This window comes from Equus quagga, chromosome 16, assembly GCF_021613505.1.
Source record: "Equus quagga isolate Etosha38 chromosome 16, UCLA_HA_Equagga_1.0, whole genome shotgun sequence".
Lineage (NCBI taxonomy): Eukaryota > Metazoa > Chordata > Mammalia > Perissodactyla > Equidae > Equus > Equus quagga.
This window is the reverse complement of record NC_060282.1, coordinates 8,492,776-8,510,271: the sequence shown is the minus strand read 5'-3', so window position 1 is coordinate 8,510,271 and position 17,496 is coordinate 8,492,776. Positions and strand designations below refer to the sequence as shown.

Here is a 17,496-nt window from a genome sequence, read left to right as displayed (position 1 = left end):
AGCAGGCCTGCTGTACCAGGTCCAGCCATGAGTGATGAACAGGGGAGCGCCTGAAATACATCTCATGTGTGTATACTATTAGTGGTGCAATTCTACTAAAGTTTTTTTGAGATTCCAGTATTAAGATGGTTTTTACAACTCAACAACAAGAAAACAAACAACTCGGTTAAAAAATGGGCGGAAGATCTGGCAGACATGTTTTCCAAGGAAGGTGTACAGATAGCCAACAGGCATGTGAAAAGATGCTCAACATCGCTAATTATTAGGGAAATGCCAATCAAAACCACAATGAGATATCACCTCACACCTGTCAGAATGGCCACAGTTAAAAAGACAAGCGATAAGCGTTGGAGAGGATGTGGAGCAAAGCGAACCCTTGGGCCAGTGGTTAAGTTCGGTGCACTTGGCTTCAGCAGCCCGGGTTTGGTTCCTGGACCTACACCACTCATCAGTGACCATGCTGTGGCAGCAACCCACATACAAAATAGAGGAAGATTAGCACGGATGTTAGCTCAGGCTGAGTCTTCCTCAGTAAAAAGAAAAGAAAAAAAAAAAGAAAAGGGAACCCTTGTACACTGCTGGTAGCAATGTAAACTGGTGCAGCCACTATGGAAAACAGTATGGAGATTTCTCAAAAAATTGAAAGTAGAACTACCAGATGATCCAGCTATTCCACTTCTGGGTATTTATCCAAAGAATGTGAAAACATTAATTTGAAAAGATAATATGCACCCTTATGTTCATTGCAGGATTATTCACAATAACCAAGACTTGGAAGCAACCTAAGTGCCCATCAAGGGATGAATGGACAAAGAAGATGTGGTATATATACACAGTGGAATACTACTCAGCCATAAAAAACATGAAATCTTGCCATTTGCAACATGGATGGACCTTGAGGGTATTATGCTAAGTGAAATAAGATAGAGAAAGACAAATACTGTAAGATTTCACTTGTATGTGGAAGATAAACAGACAACCAAACACATAGACACAGAGAACAGATTGGTGGTTGCCAGAGGGGAAGGGGGGACTGGGCGAAGATTGGGCATATGTGTATGGTGACGGACGGAAACTAGACTTTCAGTGGTGAACATGCTGTCGTCGAGACAGAAGTCGAAATATAATGAGATGCACCTGAAATTTATATGGTATTACAAGCTGATGTTACCTTAATTAAAAAAAAGAAAGTAATAGAATGTCTTTTAATTATAAACTATTTTTCCAAAGGCCAAGCCCAAGCCAGTTTGGCCTTTCACAACTGCCTGGTTCTCTTTGGTGGGTGTGGGCAGGCTGCCACGATCATAGGCAGGAAGGTGAGCATCTGTAAGGCTCCCATGGCGATCGCTGCCAGGCGGCATGTGCAATGAAAGCAAGTCACAAACAGAATTGTGCAAAGCATTTACAAGCACGGTGCCAAGACTTCGAAGCAAGCAGACACAGCAGTAGGCAGGCAAGCTCTTTCTAAAAGTCTGTGAGGTCCCACCCTATGCCCCTTAGACTCTGACAAATCATGAAAAGGTGAGTGAAGCCGGTGCACCGATGATCAAGGGGCAGGGTTTAGCAAACATTCTCGGTGGACTGGAAGCCAAGCCCCCTGCTCCAAGGGACAGCAGACTCTAGTCCAGGGCAGCTCTCTGGAAAGGTGAGGGCGCTGAGCCTGCTGGGCTCCTACACCCTATCTGTGCCAGGCAGGCAGGTGTGCCTGCTCGGAACACCTGCCCAAACCGAGCTCTGGAACCACTCTTCTCACGGGTGAGAAAAGAGCCAATGGTCTAATTAAAGGTCGACAAAGCTTACAGCAGAACCGCTGAAGTTTGCATGCCTGAGCAAGGCTTTCAAATGTTAAAATTTTAGTCTATATTAAAATCTGCCTGCACACACGCACATATCATAGTGTTTATGCTGAAATATTTTCAAGTAAACTGCACACAATATCACATACTTCTCTTTTATGGCATTTGTGATTTTTAAACATTAATTCCATTTTTTCCAGTTACTTGTTTGGGATTTTTTTTTTTTTAATGGAAGGTAAAATAAAACATATGACTTTTATTTTTAATTTTGAAACTTTGGCAACCCATGAATTTTTATACACTAATTGTCATATTTAAAAGGTTAAAAAGCATTCCTTAAACATTCTTCTTAGGACAATTGTATTATCAGAAAAGAAAACATATCTATTCCATTTAATAGTTCCACCTCAACTAATATATTTATAAAGAATGATGACCTATAATTTTTTTTATTGAGGTCATAATAGTTATAACATTGTGAAATTTCAGTTGTACATTATTAGTTGTCAGTCACCATATATATGTGCCCCTTTATGCCTTATGCCCACCTCCCAACCCCCTTCCCCTCTGGTAACCACTAATCTGTTCTCTTTGTCCACATACTTGTTTATCTTCCACATATGAGTGAAATCATGCTGTGTTTGTCTTTCTCTGTCTGGCTTATCTCACTTAATGTGATATCCTCAGGTTCCAGCCGTGTTGTTGCAAATGGGACGATTTTGTCTTTTTTCAGGCTGAGTAGTATTCCATTGTGTATATACCTATATCTATAGATATATCTATCGATATATCTATCTCTATATATCTATGTATCTATCTATATCTATCTATCTATATATCTATATCTATCACATCTTTATCCATTCGTCAGTCAGTGGGCACTTGGGTTCTTCCACATCTTGGCTACGGTGAATAACACATGCAATGAACATAGGGTGCATAAGTCTCTTTGAAATGCTGATTTTCAATTTTTTGAGAAATCTCCCTACTATTTTCCATAATGGCTGCACTCGTTTGCATTCCCACCAGCAGTGTATGAGGGTTCCCTTTTTGCCACAGTAATGACCTATAATTTATAGACAGTTACAAACAAATGAAGGAGATGAGCTGACCTCATGCAATCTTTCTATCACAGCAAAATCAGGACATGGACTGAACCAGAATGTAGGGCACATGAAAAATCAGAAAAAGGAAAAGAAGAGTAGGTCATCTTTCAAAGCTTGTTTGCATGAAAATGCAAGGTACATTAAACAGTTTGAGTGAAGGATTTGTGTGGATCAGCTCACAAACCGGTGGGTGGACAACTTATTTTTACTAAATGAAATAGTCAGGACAGTAGCATTAATTTATTGAACTAGACATGTGTTTCTAGCACTCTGAAAAAGCGGTGCCAAAGAACAACTGATCCAATCAGCCTTTGCCGCATGCACACAGCCCACCACCTGGTGACTTGAAACCACAGCCATTGATTGTTACAGGCCCACGCCTGGAGGCTACCGGGGCAGGCTGACCGGGTGTTGGGCTCAGCTTGTGAATGTGCAGGCTGGATGGGGACTCTGCTCCAGGCTGAGCTTGGCTGGGACACCTTAGCTGGGGCAGCTCTGCTTCAAGTGGCTTCCTCCTGGGATGGCAAGTTAGCCTAGATATGTCCTTCTCATGGTGGTGGCAGAGGCAAAAAAGGGCAAGTAGAAATGTCAAGGGCTTTTGCAAGGCTCTCCTGCCATCCAATTGACCAAAGCAAGTTACATAGCCAAACTCAGAATCAACACACAGAGTAATATACTCTGCTTTTCAGAGAGAGAAGATGAGGTCACAAGACAAGGGGTGTGGCTAGAGGTACAGTGAAGAATTGGGACCATTAATGCAATCTACCACTCACACCACCATGAACTCACAGAAAAACACTTGGAAAGTGTGCCCGAAAAATTTGCCTTCTAAACAACTGACCGACTACACACTTGGCTGAATAGAAAAGAGAGAAGATTCTCTCACTCCAGGTTTGGTGTAAATAAGTGACATCCTTTGTACCTTGGGCTTCGATATGAGATGGGTTTGATTTCAAGTTTGATTCTGCCATTTGTTGGCTGTGTGACCTTGGGCAAGTTACACTCACTCCAGGGTGAATGTCTATTCTCCCCTCCTGCCTTCTTCTGGGGACAGCATCCTGCTGCTTCTCAGGGAACTTCCTTGCCCTGGTGGAATGATTTCTTACATCACTATTATTGACACTATAATTGACGTTAGTGAGCTCTGTGATCCCGAGGCACTCATTCCTGGGCCCCTGGGTAAAATTGGGGGAGGGCAAGATTAGGCAGCTCCCCCCAGGATTTCACCCAGCCCCAATACCAGAGTTAGCCAAGCGGCCAGGCCTCCGGTTCTGACCTGCAGCTGAAGGTATCCTTGCAAAGACGAAGCCCTATTATCACGCTTGTAGCAAGATCGTGAGTAACAGCAACCTTGGAAGCTACACTACCTGAGTTTGTAATCCTGACTCCACTTTACAAGCTGGTGCCCCGGGCAAGTTCTAAAACTTTCTGTGCCTCAGTTTCCCCATCATAAAACAAGGATGATCTCTCTAGTGCATGGGCTTGTTGTGAAGCTCAGATGAATTAATACACAGAGCTAGGTTTTCTTCTAACATATTCAAAGGAGTGGTCCTCTTAGACTCTGTGGAATCTGACACCTCACAAACCTAATCAGTATCTTCATTTTCTCCACCCTGCCTTCGCATTTTGACAGTGTTCGGGGCAGTTAATTAGGCAGCTCTCTGTAAAATTCAAATCTCAGAGGGGCCCGCCATCGAGATTTGCTGACCTGTCCTTTGGTCCTTACACACTACTGGCACTTATGGAAGGAAGAAAGCAGGAAGAGAAGTTTGGCCTCGGAATTATTTGCTGCAAACGAAGAAAGTAATGAGAACGTTGAGGGTGAAACCTGTGCTCCCCCCCCACCCATCTCCAGAGAGAGCAGCCCCCAGCCACACTCCCCTTGGGTGGGGCGGGGGCATAGGCAAGCACCAGCACATCCCTTCCCCTCGTCACCCTCCAGCCTTGGGGCATGTGCATCGGTGTGGACATTTCCCGTGACTCTTGCCTTTTCAAAATGCATTTGGCACAGTCACAACCTCCCACACATGCTGGAGGGTCCCCCAGGCACACAATCCACCTTCTGCTTCCTGCCAGAGCTGTGTGGGTAGCAGGAGACACCTAGGTTAGTCTGACCGTCCTGAACTCCTTCTGCAGCACCTGCGACTCCCTGGCACTCAGGAGCTATTTGTTGGAAGAAGGAGAAACTGAATGAATAAATGCCTCCATTCTCTACTGTGAGCAGATAGCGTTAGCAGGAACATTTAGGGGAGGGGGGGCCCCCTGTTTAGAGATGTACGTGAGCATCCCTGCACGAGTTCCCAAGGGAACCTTCAACACAGAATGTTGGAGATAAAACAACTTTAAAGATCTTTTCATCAAACCCCTTTGTTTTACAGACGTGAAAACTGCCGCCCAGAGAAGCTCAATACATCCATCAGGCAACCAGGATGACGAGGGCATGCCGATCTATGTTTGCCAAGCGACTTTAAAGAAGCTGGTAAGGTTTGTTTTTCTTTTCCTGGAGAAGAGAGCGTTAAGTGGGTTAATTTGCAAATGTCTGAAGGGCGGCTATGTGAAACAGAAAGAAAGTATCCAAAGATGAAACAGTTGCCTCTAGACGCGAGAGAGCACACAGCGAGGGCTCTATCACAGACATGCCCAAGCACGAACTGAGAAATAACTTGCAGAGAGAAGAGAAGCATCAGAATGGGGATGGGGAAAATGCTACAACAATAAAGACAGAAAATACCAGTGTGGAGAGGATGTGGAGCAACTGGAACTCTCAGACACAGCTTATGGGGGAGGCAACGGTACAACCACTTGGGAAAACTGTTGGCAGTTTTTAATACGGTTAAACTGACACCTACCCTAGGATCTAACAATTTCACATGGAGGAATAGACCCGACAGAAACATGCATGCATGTTTCACCAGATAAATACTTGAGACGTTCATAGCAGATTATTCATAATAGCCCTAAATTGGAAACTCCACGAGTGCTCATGAACAGCAGAATGAATAAGTAAATTTTAGTACATACGCAATGTACAATAGAATACTATGCAGAAGGAGTCAGAAAACTTTTTCTGTAAAGGGCCAGATAGTATTTTCAGCTTTGTGGACCATATGGTCTCCATCTCAACTTTTGTCACTGTCGTGCAATGGGGCCGTAGACAAATATAGAAATGAATGGGCATGGCTGTGTCTTTTTAAAAAAACTTTATGTATAAAAACAGATGATGAAAGGTTGAATTTGGCTTGCCAGCCCTAGCATGCCAACGCCTACAATATAGTGATAAGGATGGACCATCTACAGCCATATCCAACAATATGGACCAATGTCACAAACGTAATGTCAGGAAAAAGAAGCCAAACCCAAGAGTATGTCCTGCATGGTTCCATTTACATAAGGTACCGACACAAGCAGAGCTGCAATCCGGTATCGAGGGTGCTGGAAGTGAGCATGGTAGTAGCATCTTTGCTGGGTGAGTGACTGGAAGGGGCAATGAGGAAGCTTCTAGGATGTCATTGCTCATATGGGCCCTGAGTCCACAGTGTGTTCAGTTTTTGAAAATTTGTCAAGGTGAGCAGTTATAATACGTGTACTTCCTGAGTGTATAGAAAAACATTTCCAAATTTGAAAAAAAAAGATTTTCAATAAAAAGTTTAAAAACAAACAGGAACAGGGCAGCTGTTGGCTTGGGAGTCTCTGCTTTCTGGCTAGTCCTTGGTCACAGAGTTAGATAACAGTAAAACCAGGACTGAAACCCGGGTCAGCAGCTCCCGGTAAGGAACAGGGATTGATGCGCTCAAGGCACATACAATACTGAATCGTCACCATAGCTCTCAGAGAAGGAATGATTGGGCTTATTTTTGCAGATGAGAAACCTGGGGCCTACAGAGGGTATGGATTTAACCAGGATCATGTAGCTAGTCAGCAGCAGCAGACATGTCACCTGAACCCGGGCCTGTCTGATCCTGATCCCACGTTCTTAAGCTGTTCCACATACTTTAAGTGTGAACATGGTACTTCTTACATGAGCATTGCACGAGTATGAAAATAAACTGTAAGCTCCAAGCTAAGAAATCTGTCAGCAGGCAGCAGCTGGGGCTGCTCAGTCGCATTAGGGGCGGGTCTGCTGCCCGCTCCTGGGCAAGCACCGGCCATGGGCACAGCTGGGAGGACACAGACCTGGCCTCCCGAGGCATTTTCTCTGTGCTGTCTCTCTCTGAAGCAAGCAGGGTCGGGGGCGGGGTTGGGGGGGGGGGGCGGTACAGAGCGAGAAGAAGGTGAGATGTTGGCTGAGGGCAGTACACCGAAGGGAAGGGGCTTGTCACAGCTGAGCAAGCTCGAAACCACAAGCCATGCCCTTCAAGAGCCATTTGCCCCTCACTTGGACTCTACTTCTGAGATGCCCTCGCCCCCTGCCTCCGATACTGTTTGTAAAAAGTGAGGGAAAGCTAATTCCTCTTCCAACTAAGAGAAGGGTGTAGGGGATGGTTTACCTTTCAGTCTTTTGCGACAATTTCAATTTATTCTCAGTGGTTAAAAATTGGGAGTTACATGAAGAAACCTTAAATGTTGCTAAGTGAAAGAAGCCAGTCTGAAAAGGCTACATACTGTATGGTTCCAACTATAGGACATTCTGGAAAAGAAAAGAAACAGTAGAAAGATCAGGGTGCCAGGGGTTGCTGGGGAAGTGGAGAGGGATGAACAGCCAGAGACCAGAGGAGTTTCAGGGCAGCGACACAACTCTGCATGATACTGTCATGATACATACACAGCATCATACCTTTGTCAAAACCCACAGCATATACAACACAAAGAGTGAGTGTCCACTATGGACTTTAGTTAGCAACAATGTATCAGTATGGGTTCATTGATTGTAACAAATGTGGCACACTAATGCATGATGTTAATAACAGGGGAAACTGTGGGGCCGGAAGAAGGAGTATATGGGAACTCCCTGTACTTTCCATTTAACGTTTCTGTAACCTGAAACTGCTCTAAAAAATAAAGTCTAGGGGCCAGCCTGGTGGCATAGTGGTTAAGTTCAGCACACTCTGCTTCAGCAGCCCAGGGTTCATGGGTTTGGATGCTGGGCATGGACCTATGCACCGCTTATCAAGCCATGCTGTGGTGGCTTCCTACACACAAAATAGAGGGACATTGGCACAGATGTTAGCTCAGCGACAATCTTCCTCAGAAAAAATAATAATAAAGTCTATTAATTTTTTTAAAAAAGATTAGCTGAGTTCATGGAAAAGAATCTGGATCTCTGGCTTCGTTGGAAAAATCTGATCTGGGAGCATGGAGCCTGCCTTCCCAGCTCAGCCAGAGTCTTGTAATCATTGCTCCTGTGGAAGAAGCACAAAGTCTCCTCTGGGGCTCCCTCTGTTAGAACACCCCAATTTTGCCACTGCCATATGAGCCAATGTCACTCTTTTATGTTGCCCCATGTGGCCTTTGGAATCATTGAAGTTTGGGACCCCTAGGGTAAGACCAGCTATTCAGTGCAGTGGTTTTTAGACTGGGTTCCTCAGGACCCTTGCTGCCTCCAGCAGTGTTGGGGCTGGGGAAGAGATGGGCTGTGTGGGGTCCTCGGCCCCCCACTGCTGCTTCTCCTTTATCTGATGGACCTATTGGATATATCGTATAAGATGCACTCCAATAAAGTAGTCTGTGGGTAAATATATGTGCGAACCACTGGGCTGGCCCAGTGCCTTCCATTAACAGATAGAGAAACTGAGGCTCAAAAGGGCAGTGACAGGCTAAAGTGACTGCTCAGAGGCAGAGGTGGTGCGTTGTCTCCAAGGTCCCTCTGAAGTTGCCTCTGTCAGACACCCATAAACAAAGTAATCGTTATGTGCCAGACCTGCAGGGAGCCAGTCTGTGTCCTCAGGAAGCTCATCCTCTTGGTAGAGAAGATGACTGACAATCGAGTGAGCAAATAATGGCACAGTGTGGTAAGTGCAGGAAGAGGGGGTGGACGTGGGGCCAGGAGAGCACAGGAGGGAGCGGCTTAAATCCACCCCTGGAACGAGGGCGACAGTTCTGGGTTGAAACCTGAGCCAAGTCTTGAAGAGCAAGTGGGTACTTGACTAGAGGGCAGGGCATCCCGAGAGGGCACAGCATGAGCAAAGGTGTGAAAGACATCGCTTGTTCGGGAAAGGCGAGTGGCCCTGGGGTGCTGGCACGTAGCTGCTGCCTAGACAGAGAGACATTTTCCAACTGAGAAAGAGCGAGCTCCGGCAGCTGCTTCATCTGAGGGCATTAGGGACCGTGGGAGGGAAGCCGAAACCTAATCCTCTTATCAGATCAGCATCGCCCAGTCCTGCCTCTGCTCTGTCTGATCTGTCCTTCTCGAGTTAGTCAGCAGCTCACTATCCGGGGCGTGAGAACCACACCTGCCGTTTGTTTTCTGCTGGTAGAAGTGAGGTCACGTGGATACGAATGTCTGCTTATCACCTGTTCCTCCTCCATGATTTATTAGGGAGGGCTGTCCAATGTGTGCGCCGTCATCACCTTCCCGTGTGGGTGCCGGAAAGGTTTCAGAGCAGGAGTTTTCATCCGGGTTCACGGCTTTGGGGGGGTATATGAACATCCCGAAACTAGTTACAAACTTCTGTTAGTATGGGCATTTTTCCCAAGGCAAGTTTCCCAAGCTCTCCCCAGAGCCTTAAAAGGTTCTGAGACCCTCTACCCTGGAGTGACCCCCAGACAAAACCTCCCGAGAGTCGGGAACCCTTGTTCCCAAGAGCACAAACAGTGAGGAGCAGCGTGGAGACCAGCACCACACCTGGGCCGTGGGTTTGTTTGGTATAAAATAAAATCAATAAATCACTTATAAGGCCTCTAATAGAGACTAAAGGGACACGATGAGCTTATTCCTCACTGTGACATTATTATGCCGCTACCAGTAAAGTAAAGCTGGCCCCATGATCCCAAGAGGTTAAACACGTTTTTCACTGGTTCCAGGGTTATGCAAAATAGAATTAGTCAGGATTTTTAAAAAGTAAAAATAACAACAACTAAATGTCGAACATTATTAAACGCCAACTGTTAGTCCGTCACCAACATATGCGCTTTACAACCATTTCAGAAGGCAGGACGTTTGCTCCAGGGAGGCGAGCAGGCACCGTCAAGGCCCAGGCACCTGTCCTGGAAGGAAACCGGGGTCTTGGGCAGCCCCAGAAGCAGGCTGAGGAGCAGGGCCCAGGGCTCTGCTGCCCCCAGACGTTAGAACTGAAGTTCATTAACAGGGTGAGGGAGGTGACGGTGGAGAACCTGGCCACAGACCCCCGTTATTAAAATGGGAACACTGTAGGTAGGGAGAGGAGAAGGGATGTGGGGTGAGAGGAATTTAAAATTACCACACTCCAGCAGCAGACCGTTGGTGGGCCTGCCATATATTCTTTCCACCACTGATGGGGCCTTTCTCCAGGAGTTGTATGTTGACCCTCACAACTGCTTTTCATGTGCTAAAGTAGACACACTCACATTTCAGAAGTTTGGGACTACAATTGAACATTTCAGGGTATGACACAGTGGCCCCACCTGCCATCTGACAGCTCAGTTTTAAGAGTCGTCATCTTCATTAAACAAACCTTGCTGCACGTAGAATTAGGTGACTATTTGAGAGTGGTGGCATTTCCACTGCTCCCCAGAGCTGGGTTTGCAGAAGGGGGAGCTCCCTGAAACCCTCCACCGCAGGCAGTTCTGCCCTCATGGCGTCTCTACTGAGTTTCCCATAAGATTTCATTTGAAGAAAAGGTTTTGCTATTAGAGCAACTTCTTTCTATTTTTTTCTTTTTTGAGGAAGATTAGCCCTGAGTTAACTGCTGCCAATCCTTTGCTTTTTGCTGAGGAAGACTGGCCCTGAGCTAACATCCATGCCCATCTTCCTCTACTCTATATGTGGGACGCCTGCCACAGCATGGCGTGTCAAGCGGTGCCATATCCACACCTGGGATCCGAACCGGCGAACCCCGGGCCACCGAGAAGCGGAACGTGCACACTTAATGGCTGTACCAACGGGCTGGCCCCAAACTTCTTTATTTAATTTAAAAACATAGTTCTACTGTACTTTCCATAATTATTATTTTATGAAAATAAGTGGCACGGGGCCATGGAAGTCCTGGCACTAATAACAAGCTGGTCAAAAGTAGTGCTTGTGAAGCCAAATAGGGATGCTCTTCAGGTATAAGCCAGGGCTGTGTGTTGGGTCATCAGGGGAGACAAAGTTAAAGAGATACACAAAGCTGGGGGGGTCGGGTCAAGGGTTGTGTCCACATACTTAGTATCTAGTGGGGATTCGTTCCAGGACCCCACAGATACCAAAATCCACCCATCAAGTCCCTTTTCTCCCTAAAATGGCAAGTTTGCATATAACATATGCACATCCTCCTGTATACTTGAAATCCTCTCTAGATTACTTATCATACCTGATACAATGTAAATGCTACATAAATAGTTGTTATACTGTATTATTTAGGGAACAGTGACAAGAAAAAGTCTACGTGTTCAGTACAGAGGCAGCCATCCTAGGCCTTTCTATCTGTGTTGGTTGAATCCTGGGATGCTGAACATGCTGATTCGGGGCCGACTGTAGTGAGTAATGAAGGAATATGGCCCTCTTTCTAACGTTTGATTTGGGGGACACAATTTTTAGGTTCGTATTGCATTTGTAAGTCGGGACTGCCCAGCTGGGTCGGGGTTGAGGTGGGGGACACCTAGTGGGATCGTGAAGAGCGGAGGCTGTTGATTTCAATGTCAAGTCAGAGTGGGACCCAGATTGGGCTGCTGATGCACCTAGACTGATGGGTGGTGAATATCAGAAGGGGTGTGATGCTGCTACAGCTGGAAACTCTGACTCTGGCCTCCTAGCCTGGCAATTGTCTGCAAGATCAGTGGGTTCTCAATTCTGCTTACTTTATAGCTCACCAATCATTCAAGCAAAGAACGTAGGTTCCACTTGGACAAAGATAGGGACCAAAAACTATTTTTGTGGAAGGAGATGGCTCCACACCATGTTGAGCCTATTCAGGTCTCTTAGGAGCGAGTGCAGACACGTGGTGGCCCACTTCTTCATTTACATGACACACCACGGTTGGGAATCATCTTGTCATGATCTCCATTCTTCTAACGTAATGTTGCTTTTAGCTCAGTTTCTTATCAATACAGAGAACTAAATCATTTGTGAGCATCAACAAAGAAAACAAACATGTAGAACTCATATTTCTCTTAAATGACTTCACCCGGCCTTCTTGTCCAATGTCACCGAGCATGGGTGTTGAAATTGGGCCGCTCTAAATCAGAATGCTGATGCTGTCCTCCTCAAAAGCTGTTTGGCCTTGGGCAAGCCCACATCCTCTGAGTTTCTGTCTCCTTATCTATAAAATAAGATTAATACTGGTTATCTTGGGAAGAGCTCGTGAGGACTAGTTTTTTTATTTGATCATTAATCCACTCATGCATTCCAAGTATTTAAGCGCCAACTGTGTGCTAGAGATGAAGTGCTGAGCAAAACCAGACCCTGCTCCTTCTCAGGGAATTTCGAATCTAAAAGGGAAGTTGTCTTGACCAAAAACCACTCCAATAAATAGTGTCCATGCTCAAACTGGAATAATTGCCATGAAGAAAGTGGCATACATTGATAAATGGGTAAGAGAACTCATTCAGGTTTGTGGGGGGGGCGGGGTAGGGGTGCAGAGAGTTAAGGCTTCCTCAGGAAGAGACACCAGAGCTGATGAATGAGGAGGAGGAGACAGAAGCAGAGGGTCTGCATTCCAAGCAGAGAGAATAGCATGGGCAAAGGCCCTGGGATGGGGAGAGCAAGGCATGGTTGAGGAATTCACAGAAACCCAGTGTGGCAGGAGAGCAGAGAATGATGGAGAAGGGGTATGATGAGGCACACAGCCTGCACTCAGGAGCAAGCTTCAGAAGTCCTTCCACAAAACCTGTCGAGGGGGCAAACACAGCTGAGGCTGCTGACAGTAGCCCAGAATCAGAATCAGAATCAGAATCAGCAACACCTTCAGGAGACACAGGGTGGGTATGACTCTGGCTGACAGAGTTTACCATGAGCTTGAGAGAAATATAGCTGAAGCCAGTCTCCTGTTCTATATCATGAAACCCATCTGGGGCCGTTCTGAACCACCTCAGAATGGACCACTCCATAGACTCCGGCTGGGTTTGCAACTTACAAGTATCTATTAGAATACTCTCAACTTTTCATCATCTTACCTTGCCACTAGTAAAAAAACTACTAAGCATCTACAGATTGGGAGTCATTGGTGTGACAGACGTGTATACGTGGGAGCACCTGCATGTACCTGTGAATGCTCTTGAATCAGGGGTAAGGAGTGGGGTAAGGAATGGAGAAGAAAATTGTAGGCAGCTGCACTCAGATGAGTAGAATTAGGGTTTGGAATTGGGAGACCAGAGTCTGCCACCAGTTCGCTACATAACCAAGAGCAACCCCTCTCTGAGCCTTGGTTTCTTGCTCTGTAAAATGAGGCTAAGCACAATCGCACCCTGGGGCGTTGTTCGGGTCAGAGTCACACATTCTTCATCTTCTGGGTACCATAGACCACATCCTACAATGAGGTACAGAGATCAAGGGTGTGGCCTCCGCCCTAAGAGAGCTCACAGTCTATGAAATAGACAACACAAAACATGTGATGGGCAGGGAGCAAAGGCAAACACAGGTGTGATGGGACTGCAGATGGAGGCAGACAGGTGTGGTGGAGGCTGCCCACTCCCTGCCCCTATGGCTCACCCACGCCCCTGTCCAGCTGTTCCAACAAGAGATGCCTGCACTTCCTTGCCTGGGGGCTTTCTCTGTCCACCAGCGCCCACTCCACCCTGCAGGCAGGATGTGAGGAGGAATGAACATCTTCCTGAGCTGCTCTCAACCTGTGAATGATAGCGGTGCGTCCACACGGAGCCTGCTGGTGCCCTGGGTGGGCTGACTCTGGGTTGTGTCCTCGCTGTCTCCCAGAATTCCCCCAACGGGACCAGGGCCAGCGGGCCACATGATGACTTGCTTAGGCATTCTCCCTTTATGACTCCTTCCCTGTCTTATTTCACTTCCCCTTTCCCTGAACAGTACTTTCTGGGATTGCTTCCCAGGAAACTCCCAGCACTCAAACCCTTGTCTGGGGGCCTGTGTTGGGGGCACCCAGTCCCATCAAGAAAGAGCAGCAAGACAGTATCTGGGAAGAAGAGGCATCTGAACTGAGTTTGGGGCACCCTGAAGGTGAACACACCTGTGCAACCCTAACCGCTGGGCACGTGTAAGGAGTCTGAATTAGCATCATGATTCAAAGGGGAAGTGGATGGACAAAAGCGTGGTCCTTGAACGAGTGCAGGTCTACAAACAATTTGTTACCAGTCTAATGACACAGAGTGAGAGTGAGCATTAGTCTACAACAGATGAGGAATTAAACAGAACAAACAAAGCTTTGTTACAGACAGTTTGAGAAGGACAAGTTTAGAATGCTTAGTCCCCTCCTAAGCATGATTTTTCTGTTTCTTGTGTCCACAAGCTAAACAAGCTGTGCTTTGTCCCAGGTCTTTCCCAGGGTAGGGTAGAGCACAAGGCCCCTCGCATGGAATTTAGCCTCAGGCCTCCGGAGCCACAGGATGCTCTGGCCTTTGGAAGGACCTCCTCTGGCCTCCAGCTTTCCAAGGTCTTGAGGTCATGTGCTGCCCCTCAGGAGGGCTGGGGAGCCACATGGGCACAGCTTATTAATCACCCTTGGCACGGCCAACCCATAAGCTCCAGGAAGCCAATTAGTGGAACAACGTCTAGAAGACTGAGTACCAAACAGCATCAGAAGAAAGGGGCCATGGTATTTTATCTACCAGAGCCAACTAGTTAGCACAGCTTTGAATATATTTCTAAGAATAGGCTGGGAAGTCATTACTTGATGTACAAACCTTTCTCCTTCCCCTCCTCCTCTACAATAACCAGCATAGCCCGGGGCCTTATGCATAGTAGGTGCTCAAGGAAGCTTTTAAGAGGATAAATGAAAAATATGGTATGGTTTATATTTTGAACCCAGAGCCTCTCCACCTATAGCGACTCCTTTCTATCAGAATTCAAATTCAGTTCTCATCCCACAAAAAATGCAAGCCCCCCTGTCCTCCTCTGCCTCCAGTCTGTTTCCCACCCCTCGCAGACAACCAACGTTCCTGAAAGAATGATGCTCCATCCTTCCATTGTATTGCATTCAGGCTCACATCACCTCACTCTGGCTCCTGTACCAATTCTCTGAAACTGCTCTGGCCAAGGTCCCCAACAACCTTCCCGTCCCTAAATGGAACAAGCCCTTCTCAGAGGCTGTGCTGCGCTTCCCTTGTCTGCCGTGTTTAGTCCTAACTGACGCTCCCTTATCCTCTCCTCTGTTCCTTGGCTCTCATGACCCCACAGTTTCCCCGTTTCCTTCCTGCCCCTGGACCACTCCACCTCAGTCCGCTTGGCCAGTCTGCTCTTTTCAGGCTGTTTCCTAAACGTAGGTGTTTCCCAGGATTCTTTTCCACATCTTCTGTTCTCCCTATGCATTCTTCCTGGGTGATGGAACACTCACCGTGGATTCGAGGACCACCTATGTGCTGATGCTCCTAACGCCATACCCAGTCTGGACCTCTCTTCTCAGCTCTGGATGCAGAAGCTTCTAGGTCTAGAGTAGGAGGCAAGCAGTTTAGGTCTGGACCTCAGAGCCTGCTTCTCCCCCTCTCCCTCCGCATGACGGTGACAATCATGGAGCCCACCTAGCCACCTCTTTCTACTTGCCAGGCGTCTGGGGAGGTCTATCTCCACCCAGGGCCTGCCGAAATTTAGACTGCCTTTCCTCTCTGGGCAAAGTGGGGACATTGGTTTTTTTTTTTTTTCACTGCAATATGATAGAAAATGCAGACTATCAAGAGACAGCGGCAGGGGTGGGCCCAAAGGGTTTCTCGCTCCTCTGTTAGTTTCGCTGCATAACACATCAGCACTAACTTAGTGACTTACAGCAACGTAAATTCATTATTTCACGCTCTCCGTGGGTCAGAAGTCTGGGCATGGGTTAACTGGGTTCTCTTGTCAGGGGAGAATAAATCAAGGCTAAAATCAAGGTGTTGGCCAGGCTGGGTTTCTTCCTGAGGCTCAGGGTCTTATGCTAAGATCACTGGTTGCTGGTAGAATTCATTTCCCTGTGATTGTACAACTGAGCTTCCCATTTCCTTACTGGCTGTTGGCCAGGGGCCACTCTCAGCTGCTAGAGGCCTACAGTTCCTTATCACGTTGCTCCCTCTATAGGCATGTTCTGTAGGCATGTGGCAGCTTACTTCTTCAAAGCCAGCAGGAGAATCTGTTGCAGTTCATCTCTTCCGTCAAGAAGAGCCCTATCCTTTTTAAGGGCTCACCTGATTTGGTCAGGCCCACCCAAGATAATCTCCCTTTTGATTAACTCAAAGTCAACTGATTTGGGACCTTCATTATATCTGCAAAATCCCTTCATACTTTTACTTAAATACTGGTGGAATGAAATCCACCACAATCACGGTCCCTCCCACACTCAAGGGAAGGAAACTGTGCAAGGGTGTACACCAGGGGCCAAGAGTCTCGGTGGCCATATTGGAATTCTGTGTACGGCATCTCCCTATTGTAATTCCTTATGATGTGCAAGACCAGTTGTATCCAGGTGTCACCTGCATTGCTCTTGCCCTCTGCTGGGCGGGACTGTGCAATCTGCTTAGCTGGCTTGGCGATGGAGATGGAGATGGATATAGAAAGGTTCTGCCCTGAGTCTACAGCTGGGGAAATATTCCAGCAAGCAGAGGGGAGAGGTAAGTGTGAGAGATGGCTTCGAACCTATTACTTTCTCCGTGACAGAAATGGGGAAAATGGGGGCTGATGATGACATGAAATGACAACTTTCTTTTGTCTAATTTGGTTAATCAAAGTGCCATGTACTCCCCAACTTTTATAGAAATACTCTACAAAGGCAAAAGCGATTTCTAAGCAAAGGAAGTTTTATCAGGGGATAAAAAGCCAAGGTACCCCTCTCTTGCTGCCTTTCAGGTTGGAGATCTAAGATGCCACTGAAGGGATTTCCTCAAGGGTTAGCAATAATAACATTGGTTTCTTTAATTATCAGAAAAGTCTGGTGAGATGAGCGTATTACCATTATTATTCCCATTTTATAAATAAGGAAACCAAAGCTCAGAGAGGTTAGGTAACTTGCTCAAAGACACACAGAGTTATTACATACAGAGAGGTAGGATTGATAGCAAGCCTGTCAGACTTTGAAGCCCTCGCAGGTTATGTTCATGAGGTATTACCCTCTTTCTCACCTCAGCCCTTTGCATGTGCGCCTCCTTCTCTGTGGGACTCTTCTGCTTAATACTTTGCAAGAAAACCCCCTCTGTCTTGCATTAGCCCAGATTGCAGCAATTCTTTCTTAATTTGAAACCTAACATTCTGTGAATTTCATCTGAATCCTACCCTTCACAGCACATTGGAAAAGCAATCAACCAACCAATCGATGACAAGAACCTCCTCCTCTGACAGCCGTTCAGATATTTAGAGACAGCTCTCCTGTTCCCTCTAAGATGAAATCTTC

General features: G+C 46.6%; 1 long non-coding RNA gene across 1 annotated transcript in view; it reads left to right on the top strand.

Annotated features, from left to right (window-relative positions):
- Positions 1-4,471: 4,471 nt before the first annotated feature.
- Positions 4,472-17,496, top strand: part of LOC124227922 (uncharacterized) — a 39,431-nt gene continuing 26,406 nt past the window's right edge. Inside the window, exons 1-2 of the long non-coding RNA XR_006885589.1 lie at positions 4,472-5,118; positions 5,281-5,381. This is a non-coding gene — a long non-coding RNA (uncharacterized LOC124227922). The remainder of the gene's footprint in view (positions 5,119-5,280; positions 5,382-17,496) is intronic.